The following is a 20,692-nucleotide window of genomic DNA, read 5'->3' as shown; positions in this document are numbered from 1 at the left end:
ACATAGGGTTTTCTTTCCAGTTTAACGGAGATGTTATGTCCCAATCGCAATCACTATCACCATGATTCATCCCATTTAACTGACATTCAACCTCCTGAACCATCGGAACAGTTATCATAAGCCTTTCGGCCTAAAACACCTCGCGCAAGCCAAATATTTAATTACACAAAGAATATGAGGAAAAACAGTCAAAAAGACTAAAGGGCGGACTTCAGGAAATTTACACCCGCATCTAAACTATATCAGATCCATAGTGAAATCGCAATCAACGCTTTGGTGTGGAAAGGCTTCATAATATATGTGATATGTGACGGATAAGATGATAGATTAACTAATATTGTAATGTGCGGCGGGTCCGCATGTATGTGTATCGCAATCAGGGGTTGCCCTTAGCGTAGGTCCGATGCGACATCGCTAATCACTATCGGTGATCGCAATGGACTGCTTGACACATTGTAACTCCCCTCGCGAAGTTTCGATGCGACATACATCGGCAATCGCAAGTCGCAAGGGTTCAAGGCTTGATGTTAACGCAGACCACTCTCTTATAGCGATGCGATATTATGTGCCAGACTACTGATTAGCGTTGTCACCAATATACATATATATATATATATATATATATATATATGTGTGTGTGTGTGTGTGTGTGTGTGTGTTTGTCGCTGATACATGAGGGTGTGGCATATATATGATATGTGCTCCTGATAGTTTATTCCTTTGGCATATATGGCCCCCGAACACTGTTTAAATGCATGCACACACACACACACATATATATATATATATATATATATATATATATATATGTGTGTGTGTGTGTGTGTGTGTGTGTGTGTGTGTGTGTGTGTGTGTGTGAGTTCTGCTCCCGATGGTGTATTCCGCCTGCATATACACTATAATCCTCCTGATGGCTCTGTTTGCTTCGTGCTCTATTAGCTCCTCTGGTGGCTTTGTCTGCTCTGTGCTTTGTTAGTTCCTCTGGTGGCTCTGTCTGCTCCTCTTGGCTCCGTCTGCTCCTCTTGCCTCTGTTTTCTCCTCGAATATTGCCATATTGACATCAATGACAATCTGTGTCCAACAATATCCCCCTTTGTTATTGATGGCAATATTCTTCTGCTCTCCCCCTTTAACATCAATTGCAAAGGAATGTAGACGGACTCCCCCTGTCCTGCTACATCTTTATGAATGAACTTGAGTGATGATAAAGAGATAACCCCCATCTTTTGACGTAGATGTTCGAATGCTTCTCAAGGAAGAGGTTTTTTGAAAATATCAACTATCTGCTCCTTAGTATTGATATATTCCAAGACGATGTTTTGTTCAGCTACTTGCTCATGGAGGAAATGATACTTGATTGGTATGTGTTTTGTCCTTGAGTGCATCACTAGATTTTTGCTAAGACTGATAGCACTTGTGTTGTCACAATAGATGGTAATCAATTGATCTGTACATATGTCGACATCTTTTAGAGCTTCCTTCATCCATAGTATTTGAGTACAACAGTCCGCTACAACAATATACTCAGCTTCGACTGTGGATAATGATATGGATGATTGTTTTTTGTTGAGCCAAGATATTGAACAGTCTCCTAGGAAGAACGCATTTCCACTAGTACTTTTCCGATCATCTATACTTCCAACCCAATCAACATCGGTGTATGCAGTTATAGCCAGTGTTGAGCTCTTTGGGTACCAAAGACCGAAATCAGGAGTTCCTTTCAGATATCTAAGAATTCTTTTTACAGCTAATAAATGGGATTGTTTGGGAGCAGATTGAAATCTTCCCACCATTCCTACTGCCTGCATTATGTCTGGTCTTGTAGCTATTAAGTATAGAAGGGATCCAATTATTGACCTGTAATGAGTTGCATCTACCGGAGGGGAGTTATCATCTTTGCTCAATTTGTAGTTTGTGGTCATAGGTGTGCTCATGGGTGCACAGTCCTCCATTCCATATCTTTTGAGCATGTCTTTTAGATATTTGGTTTGAGATATACATAATCCTTCTCTGGTTTGAGATACTTGAAGTCCAAGGAAGTGAGACAGCTCTCCTATCATTGACATCTCAAACTCCTTTGACATGTTTTGAGAAAATTCATGGCTCATTTCATCATTATTGCTAGGAAAATTTAGATCATCGACATAAACAAGAGTAACTAGTAACTTACCTTCATCTGTCTTTATGTATAGATTACTTCCAACCACTCCCTTTTTGAAGCCTAGTTGTTGTAGATAGTGATCCAATCTTGCATACCAAGCTCTAGGAGCTTGTTTCAACCCATATAAATCCTTTTTCAACTTACACACTAAGTCCTTCCCTCTGTTAGATCAAATCCTTCTGGCTACTACATGTAGGCTTCTTCCTTGAGTTCCCCATTTAGAAATGCCGATTTCACATCCATTTGATAGATTTTGAATCCTTTTGAGCAAGAAAATGCCAAGAACATCCTGATAGCTTCCATACGGGCTACTAGTGCAAATATCTGTTCAAAGTCAATTCCTTCAATTTTTGAATAGCCTTTGCATACAAGCCTTGCCTTGTTTCTGAGAACTTGTCCTTCTTCATTCATTTTATTTTTGAACACCCATTTGGTTCTTATTATGTTTTTGTCCTTTGGACGAGGTACCAGTGCCCATGTCCCATTCTTCTCAATTTGGAACATTTCTTCTTCCATGGCTTTTACCCAATGAGGATCCGTACTTGCTTCTGCAAATGTTTCTGGTTCTATCATAGATAGAAGAGCAATAATGTTTCTCGTTGGTGTAATGGTCATCCTTCTTCAGGTTTGCATCCCTTCATCTCTATTGCCAATAATCTGGTCTTCTAGATGATATTTCTGGATAAAATTCATCTTTGAAGGGGTATGAGGTGGTTCTTTCTCCTCTTCTTCTTCTTCCTCATCTATTTCTTCTTCTTTAGGTTCTTCTTCTTCAATGAGAAGATCATCTTCATGTTCTTCAATTTCTTTTTCTGGAAGGTCTTCATCAATCTTTACATCAATGCTTTCCACTATTTTCTCCAGTCGAAAATTGTAGCACTTGTAAGCCTTGCTCCATGTAGAGTATCCAAGAAATATCCCTTCATCAACCCAAGAATCAAACTTTCCTGGTGAGCCATCATTGATTTTTATGAAGCACTTGCTTCCAAAGATCTTGAAGTACTTCACTGAAGCAGGGCTTCCTTTCCATAACTCATAAGGATTTTTTTCATATTTTGGTCTTAATTGAGTTTGATTCAATGTATAGATAGCTATCCCTACTACTTCTCTCCAAAATTTTGCCTGCAAGTTTGCTGCTAATAACATTGTTCTTGCCATTTCTTGGACTGTTCGGTTTCTTCTTTCAACTACCCCATTTTTCTGAGGTGTTCTGGCAGCATAGAATTCCCTTTTAATTCCATGAATATTACAGAACTCACTAAACTCGTTTGATGTGAATTCTCCCCCTCTGTCTATTCTGAGGCACTTAATTTTTGAATCTTTTTCATTTTCTACAAGGGCTTTTAGATTCTTAAAACACTCAAAAGTCTCAAATTTATACTTTATAAAATATATCCACATCATTCTAGTATAGTCATCAACAAATAACACAAAGTACCTTTCTCCTTGGAGTGCCTGATTTCTAGTTGGTCCACACAAATCAGCATGGATGATCTCCATGGGCTTTGATGTAGAGAGCTACTTTGTCTATTGGCTGGTTCCGATTTGCTTTCCATGTTGACATGGACCACATACTCCTTTATTTGGTTTGAATAGCCTTGGGATGTCTCGTACAACTCTAATCTTGCTGATATTGATTAGATTTTAGAAGCTTGTATGTCCAAGTCACTTGTGCCACATCCAACTTTCATCTATCTGACTCAGGTAGCATTTATTTTCTTGAATCTTGTTCAGAATGTAAATGTTGTCTGGTGTTCTAACCCCTTTCACCACAAGTTCCCCTAAGGAAGAGTTCCTTATTTCACAGTCTTTGGTGATGAAGACAACCTTTTGTCCTTGATCACAGATTTGGTTGACACTCAGGAGATTGTGTTTGAGCCTGTCTACTAGCAGAGCATCTTGAGCTTTTCCTTTTCCATTGATTAGAGTAACAGTTCCTTTTCCCACAATTCTACCAGATCCACTTCCAAAGGACACATTCCCTTCCTTTTTGCTCAATGAGACAAACTTCCTTTTGTCTCCTGTCATGTGTCTGGAGCACCCACTATCCACAAACGAATGACTTCCATTATTTTGAGCATATAGAGCCAGTCACTTTTATCCATTTTGGAATTCTTACTACTCGTCTTTCTTCCTTTGAGTGGGCAATCTTGTTCATAATGTCCATTATTGTAGCAGAATGAGCAAATTAGATCAAATTTGGTCAAGGGATCAAATGAATTGAAGGTTTTGATTTGTCCTTGCCTTTTGGGGGCATATGAATTGATTATTCGGTCCTTTAGCTTTGACGTTTTACTTTTGCGAGCCATGCAATGCTTGGCTTGATGACCAAAGTTTTTATAGTGAAAACAGTGTCCAAGAAAGATGGTTTTGTACCTGTTGAAGCAGCGACGGCTTGAGTCGATTTCCTTCCTGGGAATTTCTCCTACCTCATTCTTTGGATTTGAGATCGGCCCTTGGTGGAATACAGGTTTTTATTTGCTGTAGTATCTATGATTCGACTCCACATTCTTCTTTGGAGTAATTCTCTCTTCATTCTTTGGATCTGGGATGCGCTTTTGATAAAATACTGTTTTCTTAAAATTCCAAGGAAGCTCTTAAACTTCTAGTCAACTCGATTAGTCTCTATCTATTTTTTGATGGTGAGGAGATTGACTTGATGGAGACCAATCTCACTTTTTCACTTTCCGATCCTTATATTTATTTACATTCTATCGTGTGTTGGGAAAAAATTATGAACACAAGGGGGTTTCCCCCTTAATTTTTTAATTTTGGGATGGTAGGAAAAAAATTATTTATATTTGAGTTTGTGTTGTAGCGGCTACAACCACCCTCTAGAATTTTTCCTTAGCTTGGTTTTGGAGCCTCCTTACTAAACATCCTAGTGGCATGTCTTGCACTATCAAGTACAAAGGCTTCATTGGTTTTTCAGTGGCTTTCCAGCCTGTGCATGTCACTTTGCTTCACTCCTTTTACAGGCTGCCATTCCGAACTTATGTTAGTTGCTGGATGAGGAGCTCTCTCAGAAAATTGCGTAATTCTGGAGGGGAACCAACCTTCTCTCCAGAAATTGCGCAAATCTGCTGCACAACCTGCTGGGCTCAGAAATTGCGTAATGTAGTCAGATAGGCTTCCTTGAGAAAACTACATAATCTCGTCCAAAATTGCGGCTCAGCCCATAAATTGCGCAATTCTGGGCAGCAAGGACTTGCTGACCCTAGAAATTGTGCAATCCCTCTAGGACATCTAGCCCAGCTCCTCCGAGAAACTGCTTAAATTTTCATCCTAGGCTCGCAAACCGATGCATGTGCCTTCAGAGTCGACTGGTTCCCTTCGGGACCGAGCAAAACTGATTTTCATGCATGGGCTACTTTTCTGAAAATAGCAAAAAGAAGCATGCAAAAGGAATCCCTAGATTTAGTGACCTATTTTTAGCAACCAGAGGTTACATGCAAAGATCGTTTTAGAAACATCTCGTCAAGTGCGTGATAATCTCCATCTTCTCAAAACTTATGAACCAGATGCTGCAGAGCTTATTCCTAGTCTTCGGCGCTTCCATCTTAGCTGTTTCAGGGTAAGTCTACTTCTCATTTCTTGCACTGCATTTCTATTTGTTTTTGTGTTTCACTTCATGTAAGTGTTGTCTACTTGATTTCAATGAACGCTTGTTTTCATTTTAATATATGTTATCTTGTAGAATCACCATTTCATTTTTTGTTTGCATCTCACTATTTTCGCATGCATGGCATTGTTTTTGCACCGACGGTTGCCATTATGGCGACCCACTTCACACACATGCATGCTTTCACATTTTCTGAATCCTTCACTTACTTTTTGCATGCATTACCATTCACTCATGTTTATACTTAGTTTCACCATGCATTCAGACTTCTCATGTTTTCAATTGCCAGTCAGCGGGTCTGGACTGCCTTGGCCCGAACCTTACCTTGCCTAGCTAGCATTGCAAATTTCTGGAAGCGAAGGCTCTGCCTTCCCCCAAAAATTGCACAAGTCTAGCCAAGCACTGACCTCCAGGCTTGCATTGTGCAATTCTAGGAGGTAGTGCCTTGTTGGCCCTAGAAACTCCGAAATGCAGTTTGTTGGTTTGAATGTCACTCCTGACTAAAATTGCACATTCTGTAGTTTGAGTCCTCAGTAGGTCAGGCTGGACTATGCATTTCATAGTTCTAGCATTCAGTCAGCCTCCCGACATCTTGGACTCTGCCTTGCACATTTTTGGTAGTGAGTCTCTAAGCCTCTCGATGAAAATTGCGCAATATTCACAAACAATCACATAGGTATGTTGCATGTCAACCCTCTAGTTTGTTTTGGTTTTCAACTGATAGATTTCTTGCCATGATTGTTGCTATGTCTCCAGGTATCACAGGTGTTTGGCTACCTCTTAGCAGCATAGGTACAATGGCTTCTAGGAGAGAAGAGTCAAAGGCACCATTGAGGGCGCAACTGGGGATGCAGTCGATCAAGTGTCTATGAAGTTTCCTACGTATGAAGACATCAAGTTGTTCATAGATAAGGATATCAATATGAAATGGCAGCAAAATCACAACAAGCAGCACCATCAACAACAACAGAAGGTAGCACACCTGCGTGTGACAAATGCAAGAGGAAGGTTGTTGACAACACAGAGGCAGACCAAAGTTGCAAGTTCAAACATATCCACTTGTGATGAAATCAACTTTGAAGACTGAGGCTATGACGCCATGATCCAACAAGAGTATCACGTGAAGATAGAGAGAGAAATAGAGAAGGAGTTGCAGGTGCTGAAGAGGAAACAAAAGGAAGGACAAGAGCTACACAAACGAGAGAAGGACTTGCAGCGGAAACAGGTACAACAGGAGGTGCAACATGCAAAAACTGATGAAAATGTGTAAATATAGGTTATAAACCCATCTAGTAGCGGGCATGGAGCAGACAGGGTGAGTAGTGCTGTTGATCGTTTGCAAGGTTGTGCAGGAGCATGGATGTCATTATGCGCATGCATGCAATGCCACCCATTGGCACACTCACTGAGGTGAAGACAAGGAGAAATTCATGTTGGAAATACTGAGAGAGGGGGTGAATCAGTATTTCTTTTTTGTTTTTCTTGTTGTTACCAAAAGCACACACACACACACACACACACATATATGGAACACAGAAATAGATAGCTAGAATTAATGCTTTTATTAACACAAAACAATGCAATGATATATATATATATATATATATATATATATATATATATATATAACTGGTTGCAATTAGTTGTCAAGCTCCAACTTGGACTTCAGTGAGGCTCCAACCTCCAGAGCACCAACTCTGTCTTGAATAGTTCAGCACTTAGGAGCACCAAATCCCAAGGATTTCAATCTTGTTCAGTTCTGAGGCTCCAACCTCGCAAGCTCCAACCCAAACCTAAAATAAACTATTTTGTTGTCATTCTCTGCTCCCAAGCCTGCTGAGCTTCTAATTTTCTCCTATTCTCTTGCTTCTCTGGCCTCTCCTACCTCTTGCCTGTTCTACGGCTTCCTCTCTCATAGATTATGAATTCATCAATAACACTTCTCCTTGTTTTTCGGATTTTATGTATTTCAGACACCTCTAACTGTTCGTTTCCACTTTCCACTGCCTTTTTGGCTTCCTCCTTGGTCGCTGTAGTTTCCTCTGCCTCGCTTGATCCTTCGGCTTCCCTCCATAGTCGTTGTGACCTCCTATGAATTGTTCGAGTTCACTGATACACCATGGACACGTAAATTCATAAGAAAGGTTCAAAGGAAAACACACAAAAATCATGTTACGCATTACACCGTAACAACATTCATTTTTCCAATCATTATGGACATACACAGGGTTTTTTTTCCAGTTTAACGGAGATGTTATGTTCCAATCGCAATCACTATCACCATGATTCACCCCATTTAACTGACATTCAACCTCCTGAATCATCGAAACAGTTATCATAAGCCTTTCGGCCTAAAACACCTCGCGCAAGCCAAATATTTAATTACACAGAGAATATGAGAAAAAACAGTCAAAAAGACTAAAGGGCAGACTTCAAGAAATACTACACCCGCATCTAAACTGTATCGGATCCATAGTGAAATCGTAATCAACACTTTAGTGTGGCAAGGCTTCATAATATATGCGATATGTGACGGATGCGATGATAGATTAACTCATATTACAATGTGCGGCGGGTTCGCGTGTATGTGTATCGCAATCGGGAGTTGCCCTTGGTGGAGGTCTGATGCAACATCGCTAATCACTATCAGCGATCGCAATGGACCACTTGACACATTATAACTCGGCTCCCGAAGTGCCGATGCGATATACATCAGCAATCATAAGTTGTAAGGTTTCAAGGCTCGATGTTAACGCAGACCACTCTCTTATGGCGATGCGATATTATGTGCCGGACCACCGATTAGCGTTGTCGCCAATATACATATATATGTCGATATATATATAAACTTTCCCATCGATAGTGTGTTTGCCATATATATATATATGATTTGGCCTCTGTTTGCCCTCTGATAGTGTTAAACGCCATATAACTATGTTTTTTGCCGCCGATGGGTAAATACATATATATACAAGGCTTTCTTCCTTCGATAGTGTGAATGCACGTATATATATATATATGTTTTTGCTGCCGATACATGAGGTTGTGGGATATATATGATATGTGCTCCCGATAGTTTATTCCTTTGGCATATATGGCCCCTGAACGTTGTTTAGATGCATGAATATATATATATCTGAGTTCTGCTCCCGATGGTGTATTCTGCCTGCATATACACTATAATCCTCCCGATGGCTCTATTTGCTTCATGCTCTGTTAGCTCCTCTAGTGGCTCTGTCCGCTCTGTGCTCTGTTGGTTCCTCTGGTGGCTCTATCTTCTCCTCTTGGCTCTGTCTACTCCTCTTGGCTCCGTTTGCTCCTCGAATATTGCCATATTGACATCAATGACAATATGTGTCCAACAAGTCAGACTAGAGCTGAACATGTATTTCGACAAGTTGATGCACATGGTCACCAACACACACTTGGAGATCAACACAGACACTATGCATCAGTATGTTGTTGGTCTAGCTACACTTAAGACAATGATGTGCATGTTATCAGATGAGTTGGACATAGGAGCCTTGTTAGTGTACCTATATGCAACAGAGGCAAGAGTTCGCTTTTAGTAGGATGTGACCATTGAGCACATGAACACCATCACGGACGACCAAGCTTGGCATCCATTTGCCACCGCTGATCATCACAAGGATGTCGAAGAGTTGGTCTTACCACAACTGTCCTAGTGTTAGTGATGGCTTGCATGGCTTGCTCAACCCTATTTTGTCTCACATGGGTACATGTGAAGATTGTATGTAACATCTTGTAAAGTGGAAGTCCAAGTGTCGATAGTTGAATGTAACAATCATAGAGTAGTTGAAGAGTCATGAAGGTAGGTGAATTCTCACAAAGGGGAATGTCAAGGGTCACCCCACCCTTTGCTATTTATACAACCTCATAACTCATTGTAGAGGCTTTTGGACAGCCAAGCTTCCGATAGGAGTATGTTAGAGAAAGCTTGGAGAGTATTGTAACGAGCCTTAGCTTCTCCACAGTGCAGAGTTAGTACATCTCTTTGGAGAAGCAGGCGACAGTGATTGTAACGTTTCGTTATTGGGACTAGTGGTTGGTCATGGTTGTACTATATGATTGGAATTTTCACTTCTTAATATAACAGAGCCAGCACGTTTCATCCATATGTTGTTATTGTATTTGAGTTACCTTGGTTACTCTAATGATATATGTATATGTTTTCTTACACATGTATGTATAGACTCTTTTATGTATATGTATGTATGAATCTTACTGAGATGTGTTGTTGGTTTAACCATCACTTTAGATTGTGTGTTCACCTTCCTTCCAGTTTGTGATACATCTTTGCTCGTGTGTTCCCTTCCAAGCTGCATGTTTACACAGGTTTCCAAGGAGCTCACTCATTCCACCTTCTGTGTATTAGAACCATTTATGCACCTTCCTTGGCTTGTTGCGCATGTCACACCCTTGCTACCAACAAGGACATTCTACTCACCTCTGCACACAACCGTGGTCAAGGCGATACCATATGACCCACTGCTGGGCCTCCTACACCAAACGGTCTGAAGTCTAGTTGGGACTTATTACCTAGGAGATCCCCTAATACGTTGGCGGGTCCATCACAATTCTAAAAAATCCAGATGGCAGTTGTCTTATGTATATATTTTTACTCATTAATATATACTATTTTTTCTTAAAAATTAATAATTAATCTAAGGCTTTTTAAATACTAACTATATGTAATATATCTACACATCATAACTATATATAATATTACATATCCCCAATAGCTCCTGGGGGGCATCTCAATTAGAGATTGTTGTGATAATGAAGTGTTATGTATTGAAGATATTCGAGGTTCAAATCTCCTTGATTTACTTTGTTTGCAAAAGGGGCATATGTAGGCATTTAGAGGTTATAGTGGTAGTGATTTGAATCAATCTAGTGTCATGCAAGTACTAAACTATTTTCGATTTCTCTATATATATATATATATATATATATATGACTCACGATTAAAAGCAATTTTAAATATATTTGAAAAAAAACAATATAACCTCTCAGTGATAATAAGAAACAAATCACATACACATTAATAAAAGGATCATATAGTAATTTATAAGTAGAAGTAGTAAGAAATTGACCAAATAATGATACCTATAAATAGTCACTGACAAAAGATAATCAACATTCAAATTCACAATCATGGAGGAAATTCCTTATGAATGGAATTTAGCTGCTATCATTATTACAGATATACATAAATCAAGCAAAAGAAATTCACAAACTCAATTAAGTACCATCATAATATATAAAGAACCAAAGACTCCTTTACGACCATATTAATCAGTTGAATATCTCGTGTCACAACTCTGAAAGTCATAGCCATAATTCGTGGAATTTTCAGGACATAATACTGCAATGGTAAGACTCATTAAACACCACTATAGCATGGTATCTCCTCTTCTAACCAATGCAACAACATCGTAGCAATCAACGGAAAAGGAGATACTTAGAAATAAACCTTCAATACCCTCTACCTATGATGTGGATCTATGTCCCTTTATAACCTTTTCATGTGGACCTCCAACTATCTGTTACCACCGTATACGATAATGTCTCTCTATCACGATGTGACTATGCTTTCTAATTCTACAATAGTGTGATATTTCCTCCATGTTGTGATTGCAATTTCCATGATAGAATGTTCTCCCCTTCATAACATGACTGTAATCCCATAATCTAGTGGTCTTTTACTTTTGGCTTTGCCCCTTGCATTAAGTGCTTGTTCATTTTTCTAGAAACTGAACAAGCTCCAAATGGACTCCATACAACGTAGAATTTGGTTATCCCAGTGACTTGGTTGCACGTTCTACGTGCTACTCCAGATATTTTCTGGAACTACATCTTGGCAATTTTTGTCGCAATTCCCCATTGTAATCTCATGAATCTTTCCATATATTGGATTTGGTGGAATCTATGTTCTGATATGATTACTTAGTAATTTAGGTGTTTGTTTTCCTTTTGAGCAATGCTCATGTAAAAACTGTGATATCTCCCTTTATTATCGTATGATGCAATTTCTTGTGCGATTTTGTCGGGTAACTAATGTGATATTTGTGAAATCATTTGCTATCAAATACTCCCTCTAATATGCACCTATATTCTCATTTTTTTTGGTCAAATAATCACTGCAATCTGCATAACTACCGGTTCCACCTGGTAATCAGATAGGTCTAGTGATCTCAGGTTCACATTACTTTTTTGAGCTCTTCCTGGTGGAAGTCAACTCAAGAATGCCCTTTATTTCATTACGCTCTTCGTGATTTGGACGATTATCATTGGCATTAAAAAAAAGCCATTGTTGTAAATATTTACTGCTATCACTAACAAAAATAATTGTTAATCAGTGCATTTTTTGTGCTTAGGATTTTGTTGGGTAAGTAATGTGATATTATGAAATCATTTGCTATCAAATACTCCCTTTAATATGCACCTATATTCTCATGTTTTAGTCAAATAATCACTGCAATCTGCATAACTCCCACTTCCATCTTGTAATCAGATTCACCTCTGCAAATAGGTCTAGTGATTTCAGCCTCGCATTACATCTGTGATCTCTTCAGGGTGGAAGTCAATTCAAGCATGCCCTCTATTTCATCATGCTCTTCCTGATTTGGAATGTTATCATTGGCATTAATAAAAAATGCATTGTTGTAAACTTTTACTATTTCCACAGACAAAAATAACTCCAAGCATGCCCTCTATTTCATCATGCTCTTCCTGATTTGGAATGTTATCATTGGCATTAATAAAAAATGCATTGTTGTAAACTTTTACTGTTTCCACAGACAAAAATAATTGTTAATCAGTGCATTGTTTGTGTTTGTGCCTATGATGTTTCCTTTTCAAAACAATCAAAAGGAAATGTATGACAAGTTACGGGGGAACAATAATCGTATATTCAACGGGAGAACAATAATCTTATATTCAATGGCTATTACAAGTTTTATTTGTTGGTTGAGTGAATGGTTGATGTGTGTTAATGTAAGTTTTATTTGTTGTTTAAGTGAGCTGTTGATATATAATACATAATCAAGTCAATAAGAGGATTTGACAAGTTTCTTCAACCTAACATGCAACAAGATGGTATGTATGCCACATAAAGCACTAAAGTAGAGGGTATGTATGCCACATAAATCACTAAAGTAGAGGTTTTAATTATAAACTTATTAATGGATATTAGTTTCATATTAATAATTCAATTGAACAATTGTTGGAGAGATGAAAATCTTCAACTCAATTGTTATCATAGAATATCTTAATAGTTGATTTCACTTCAACATTCTTCGTTTGATGTATTTGATATAAACACCACCGACCTTAATGACCAACTAGTGCAAATGAACCAAAGCATATATATTTCAATTGATCATAAAAATGCTCGTAATGAACTTCCAGCTATCATATAAAATGTTCGTCATTTAATGATTTTTTCCCATTACAATGAGTTTAATAAGCATTATAATTTAGGGAGAAGAATAATGAAATTCATTTATAAGGAAAACCGTGGAAAACCCATTTTTTTTAATAACTCGGTAATCTTTTAGAAACATTTGTTTAAGATGTAGACTAAGTTGCATATGTGTAATCTCAAATTATATTTACTTAATTTTGAAAAATATAAAATTATGAAAAATGTTTTATTAAAAAAAAAAAACCTTTTTAACTTTTAGATGAATTACTTTACATTGCCAAAATGCTTAGTTAGCTAAAGTAATTCCCAGTAAAAATGTCCAAAATCATAATTTAAGTGAACTAAAATTATCAAACAAGTTCTAATAGATAATTCAAGTTAATGAAAAAATATTAAACAAGTTCTAAAGGTGAATTTGCTTATGTTAGCTAATGAGTAATTCCCAGTAAAAATGTCCAAAATCATAATTTAAGTGAACTAAAATTATCAAACAAGTTCTAATAGATAATTCAAGTTAATGAAAAAATATTAAACAAGTTCTAATAGGTTGAGGTGAATTTGTTTTCATCATCGAATATGTAGAAAGTAAATTAGAATAAAAATATATATTATTATGCATAAAAAAACAAAGGCAACAAACCAGCCACAATTAATGAGAAATCACGAAGAAGAATTTATTCCCAGTAAAAATGTCCAAAATCATAATTTAAGTGAACTAAAATTATCAAACAAGTTCTAATAGATAATTCAAGTTAATGAAAAAATATTAAACAAGTTCTAATAGGTTGAGGTGAATTTGTTTTCATCATCGAATATGTAGAAAGTAAATTAGAATAAAAATATATATTATTATGAATAAAAAAACAAAGGCAACAAACCAGCCACAATTAATGAGAAATCACGAAGAAGAATTTATCTTAAGCACGGTTACAAGAAGAACATGTTATTGTGAATAAATTCATAAACTTCCAGGATTAATAAAATCATGATTCGATCAAGCAAAAAAATCAAATTCCTTTTAATAGCGAAATTATTAAATGAATACTTTTTTTTTGAGTTTAGACACAGCTCATTTACTAAAATTATGCTGATAGACATAAAACATTTCAGATGAACTATTTTTATGAAACAATTACTAGACTTACTTAAATTTGGGGAATGTTTAGACTTCAAAGTAACAAATCTGGTGGGTTTAGCGAGAGTAATAATAGTTAAGTATATATGCTTTAATTTAGTGGAATGTTTGGATTTCAAAGTAGCAAATTTAGTAAGTTTAGTGAGAGTAATAATAGTTAAACATATATGTTCTATATATTGACTGTGAGACTTAACCTGATTTCTCTCGAGTTAAGTGTGATTTTTGTCCTTTTAACCACAACAAAATGATTCATATTTTTATTTATCTCGTTAAAGTTACCATATTATTGATAAAAAATCAAAATAATGAAAACATTTGGGGACCACGTATAAAAAGGTAAAAGATGCAATTCGTTAACCACTACATAGTTATAAATTATATTAATATTATTATAAGCCAGGATAAATGATATCTAACTTACCTCTCGTAAATTATCTTAAATTCGAGGTGAACATTGTAATGGTGGAAGACAATGTGATTTTTGTTGAATGTTATGTCTATCATCAATTATGTGCAAATGGTTTTCGGAAATGTATATTCATTACTTTAAACATAATATTATAAATAAATATAACTACGTGACTCAAACTAAAGTAAATTTAAAAGTATGATAATAATTATAAAAGAGTATAAATACATACAAACTAAATGTGCCTTGTAGCACTTGATGTCAAGATGGTTGTAGCTTGATCCATTTCATTTATGTTATTCTAAATATTCTGAAAGAAACAGATCCGAAAGAAACGTGTGCACTATAAATAAAATATTAAATTAGAGTAAAAAATTAAATCTACAAAGCTAATGAGAAATCAAGAAAGGAAATATAAAAGATAGAATATTAATTTGGCACCTTATTGTTGTGGTAAAATACAATAATTTTTATATTATTTTTTTTGGAATATGTTGTATAGAAGGAAAACTTGCTACCCCTAAAACCTCTCTTATTTTAGGATAGTGTTCGAATGGTTGGTGGGTTAATGCTTGTTGGATAAATTAAATAATGAAATTAAATGAAAAGGAATGAAATGGAAAGAAGGAAACGAAATAAAACACAAATAGAGAAATATAACATAAATCATAGAAATATGGTTAAAATTCAAATTCTATTAATAAAATAAACCATGGAATATTATACAACACAAACTAAATAGATTGGTGGTAGTTATCTCTAGAGAGAGAGATGGTGGAAACATGCACTCACAAAAGCTATTACAATAAGTTGAAGGAACCAAACTACAAAATGAAAGAAAGAATAATATAGGTCTAAAACCCTAACCATAGAAAATGGAGGACCAAAAGGTTTGCAAACCCCATGGTTGTTAGTTGGTATATAAACTTCTTAGGGGCACACATTTTGCATAGAATATCAATTTGGGTGCATAATAGCTCATTGGAATGAACTATGCAAGGGAAACAACTTCTAACTAGGGATAAGGAATTCCATGGTAGCGCTTATCCACCTAAATTTTGAAAGAATGTCTATTAGGGCCTCAAAACAACCACAAAAGTTTGGGATCCAATAATTAATTCTATAAAGATAGAGAATTGTTTAGTCAGGGGAAGGGGTGCATGGCCACCAATATCCACCTAGACTTAATTTCTCCCCTTTATAAGAAATTGTCTCCGTTGCATCGAGTTCCCTCATGACATGGGGAAGCTTGTACTGAATTTGGCTCCTAATGGGCCACTTACCTTGGTTGAGAAATTGATCTACTTTGACAACTAGGTAGAGTTGTATGTGTTGTTAACATGTATCCCTTGTCTGTTTATCCATGATCCAATCCATTATAGAATGTTGAATGTATCTCGATTTATTTTTGTGCAGTGAAATATATAACTCTGAGGTATGCAACAAAGGTGGAAAATATGGTTGATGAAGCTCCACATTAAATACTAGGTGCAATCCAACGAAAAGGGACACTCAATTTGAAAACATTTTCACAAAAATAATTTATGTTTATGTAAGACCCCATATTTGAGTGGTTTGATTTTCCTATGGGTGCCTATGATACACTCTATCTATAAATGCAACCACACCTTATCACCAACCTACAACTTGTGTGGAATCATGTGTTGGTCATGTCATTGCATGCACTTGGAATTGAATTTTTGTAGGATATCATGAACGTATTGTTTGAGTTGTTGGACCCATTTAAAAAAATTGGTTTCTCTATATCCCTCAACTTGAGTATGGTAGGACTCCACCAAGGAAAAATTTAGAGGATAAAATTTAGAGGGGGGCTAATTTTCCATGTTTTTTTCCAAAAGAAAGATCACCAATTTCCATTTGGTTTTTAAAGATTCACCCAAATTTTATAGTATAAAATTATTTTACCTTAAAGTGACCAAAAATGTTATAGAAAATATATGAATTCATTATAAATTTGAATATTTTTACAAAAATGTCACCAAACCTTTTATAGTTTGCATATTAGGGATTAGTAAGATTCATCATGGTTTTCAAACTTTTAAATAAATTTTCATGCTTAAAATTTTCCGTAAACTCTTCCAATGAAGATGCAATGAGCATAGCTATAACAATTTGGGCCATTAGTTGGAACCCCAAGCATATTTGCAACGGACTATGGCAAAAAATGTTGTTTATGGATTTGTTATAGCTATGTTTAACATATGGTATGCTTTTGTGCTATGTACATAGATTCTTGAAGTTGTACATGCACAAAATATGCACAACCATCTTGTTGACCAATTCTTCTTGTTTATATGTTTTGGGATAAGAGGTAGTCAATTTGGTAAACTTGGCATCCATCAGAGACCATAGGTGGGAATAAAAGGTGTTGAGGAACCTGGTATCACTATCTAGAATAATGGTTCAAGAGGTAGAAAAAATGAACCCAAGCATGCTCACAAAGCTGTTTAACAATGGAATAAGTTGTGATACTCTTCTTACATGGTGCCAAAATGGCCATCTTAGAGAATTGGTAGATAATCTGAAACACACAATCATTACCATGTTTGGTAGATGGAAAATGTGGCATGTAATGCATGGATACTGACTCCTAGGTCTTGTTTATTATGGGTAGAGTGTACAAAAATTACTTCTTGATGGATGGTTTAGGAATGGTGCAAAAATTACATGATTTGATATACTAGTGGACAAAAGTTTAGAGCTTTGACCAAAAGAAATATTTCTAAACAACTGCTAATATCTTGTCCACACCAAATTTTATTACCACCTCATTAAGATTTGCCTCCCAAATTAACTTGCACACCTACTTGAAGGAATATAATGGTGGCTCAAGCAACCTAAGAGCACATTTTGGAGGTGGAATTATAGAACTTTTTTCCTACGATCGATGTTTTTTGTTTGCAATGAAGTCAAAGTCACTATTGTATAATTGTCACCACCTAGGGGTCTCACACCCGCAAGAGTTAAGAACTATGGTTAGTTCCATAATTTGTGGTCAGCTGAGGTAGTTTTCAACATGATTGATTCATCCCTTCTTATATTTGATATTCAAGTGGAAGAGTTACAAGTATGTAGACCATTTCTAATGGTGGTCATTCTATAACTTTCCTTGTGTCTACATGAATTGTAGAGGCCTATGATCAGTTTGAATGACCATATCCTCCATAGAATATAATGCTTACATTGTCAACATGGTCGCACAATGGAGTACATCTCCTCATCATAGGTTGGGTATCTCAATATAGTATTAAATGGTGTTTCACTCTAGTATCTCACTACATGTCCTTGCTAAGTGACAACTGTATTAAAAGAATAGTTAGAGGAATCTATCTCAATCTCAAGTGGTTGTTGCATGTCTAGTAGGATCAAGATTGGTACAAAGGAAAGGAAGCGCCCTTGATATTCAAGTGATTTATATTGTGACTCAAATCATAAAAAACTTTATTCTTTTTCAACCCTTAGTCACTTGAATGAAGGTCCAAGTGATACGAGAGAAATCCAACACAAACCATGGTTATAATTTAGCAAAGGCTAAGAAGCTACAAATATTTATTAGAGTTATCATGGCTAGAAAATACCAAATATATTCTATCTTGTATAGGTACACATGCACCCCATGTTGATACAAAATTAATCCCAAATAGTAAATTTTATACAAGCCAAATGACCATTTCTCCATATTGGCATATAACTTGTTCAAGTGCAAGGTGCTCGGGACTTACTTAATGGGATGCAAATGGTTTTCCATGGTTTTGTTGAAGATGAGGATGTCATCCAAATATAAAACTATTAAAGCTTTTGTCAATGGATATAAGGTATTATCCATCATCCTCGTGAATGTTGTCGGAGCATTATTCAAGCCAAAGGGCATGACCAGCCACTTGAAAAGACCTTCAGATTTTAAGGTTGTCTTCCATACATCCATGTTTTTCAATTAGAACCTAGTGGTAGCCTGACTTTAGATCAATATTTCGAAAGAAGTCAACACCCCTAAGTTGGTTATGAACATTACCATTATGGAAGATGAGGTATTTTTCTTGACATTGATTTTGTTTAGGGTTCTATAAATAAATGTAGAGCCTTAAAGTCTTACCCATTTTCTACACTAATATAATTGGACTCTCACAAGGTAAGGAACTCAATTGAATGTGTTCCTCTTCAATGAAATCAATGAATATGACGATTTGAATCTACATTCTCTAAGAGAGAGCATTAATATATTGGGAAATTAGGTAAAGGAATAATAGATATAGAGTCAATTAAGGTTTCTACCTGTCAATGCAAAGGATAGACCCAAGGTGGAGTGAAGACATATTTTTATGTCTTTACAAAATTCTCTACATGGTTCTGTTATGTAGAGAGGTCCTTTGATAAGATTGTGGTGGTTGCAGTGAACTTCCATTTACATTCTAACTAAACCATGAAGAGGAAAACATTTATAGTCTAAGATACCTTTTGGATTTGTTTTGCCGATATTAAAGAAATTCCAATAGTTGTAACTAAATTTGCTACCCTATGGTTTTGAACTCATAGAATAAAAATGGCACTATAAGGACGAGACACATAAATGACATGAAATTTCCACAAGTAAAGTTATCCTAAAATAATATAAAAAACTTTGAGTGGGGAAACACCATACAATACCTCGTCTTTGAAGGGCTTGATGTTGTAGGATAGAAAACATTGTTGGCTGATGTAGATGTCCCCTCGATGGATCAAACAACCAATTCTTTGTGGTTGGGTGTGTGGCACTATCAACAAATGTAATCTCTTGATCACCTTGGTTGAGATCGTGTTCTTCTAGCTCCCATTGTCAATAATGAAATATAGAGGGCTCTGTTTCACCCACATCCATGAATGGAAGAGGCACTCCCCCTCTTCAAACTGCTCTAGCACTTTTGGTTGGATAATCGTGGTTTTGATGGTGCAAATAGGTTCTACATACATGATCAACTTTCCTTTATCCTATTTTAACTCAAAAGTAGAGCTACCCTGTTTCATTTTCCTTATGTTCCACCAAACTTTATTATTTTTAGAAACATTCATTAATATTCCATTGGCGGGAATTTTTGGAACTCGCACCACTTTCTAGTGTCATTTTCGAACCTCCCAATATTATTCTTTTTTTGTGACTTGGGTTGGTCAAATTGAGCTTGGATCTTCTTTCTTTTTCGCTTTTTTTTTGAGTTAGGGAAACCTTTTCCAAGATTTTTTTGTAGCATAATTGTATATAAGAATTCCCACACATTCCTTCACTTCAAGTTCCGTTTAATTTTGACATTATATTGATAAGTGACTCCAAGTGAAGATATGTTTAAGAAATATATCTCTATTTGGATGTACCTATATAGTTAATCATGGTACTTTAGAACTAGGTTTTTCTTGAAGTCTTTGATACTTAGCTATGAGCACAAGAATTTTGGCGTACTCCAAGACTGTCTAATCTCTCTCCTATTGTAGGGTCATTCATCTCATATATTGGTCATCATTTTTCCCAACATGATACAATTCCTCCTTAAGGGAAACAACAAAAACATCTCAAGTGGGTCTTTCCTTGAATATCATATAATCATCTTGTTGAATATCTAATTTCAACAGTATACGTACAGCTCCCCGATACCGCTCAGCAAATCTACTTGAAACTTTTCGGACCACTTTCCGGCGAAGGCATTTTCCGTCACACGAGCCCGATACAATATAGTGCAGACGCGTGGCTCTCGGCATACGTAAGCAAGTCTGACTTTTCGGGTGCTAATGTTCAGCATAAAAGTGTTTCCCGAAATTCTCCATCGCCGTTCGATCTGCTCCACCATTTTCGTCCATCGATTGTTTTAACCTGCATACCTGCATACGTGCAACATTAAAGTTTTTGTGTGGAGTAAAATTCAAGT

The sequence above is a fragment of the Pinus tabuliformis genome, chromosome 3_2 (genome assembly GCF_031772625.1).
Source record: "Pinus tabuliformis cultivar Carrire ecotype Pingquan chromosome 3_2, CPIR1, whole genome shotgun sequence".
Lineage (NCBI taxonomy): Eukaryota > Viridiplantae > Streptophyta > Pinopsida > Pinales > Pinaceae > Pinus > Pinus tabuliformis.
Note: the sequence above shows the minus strand (reverse complement) of the source record.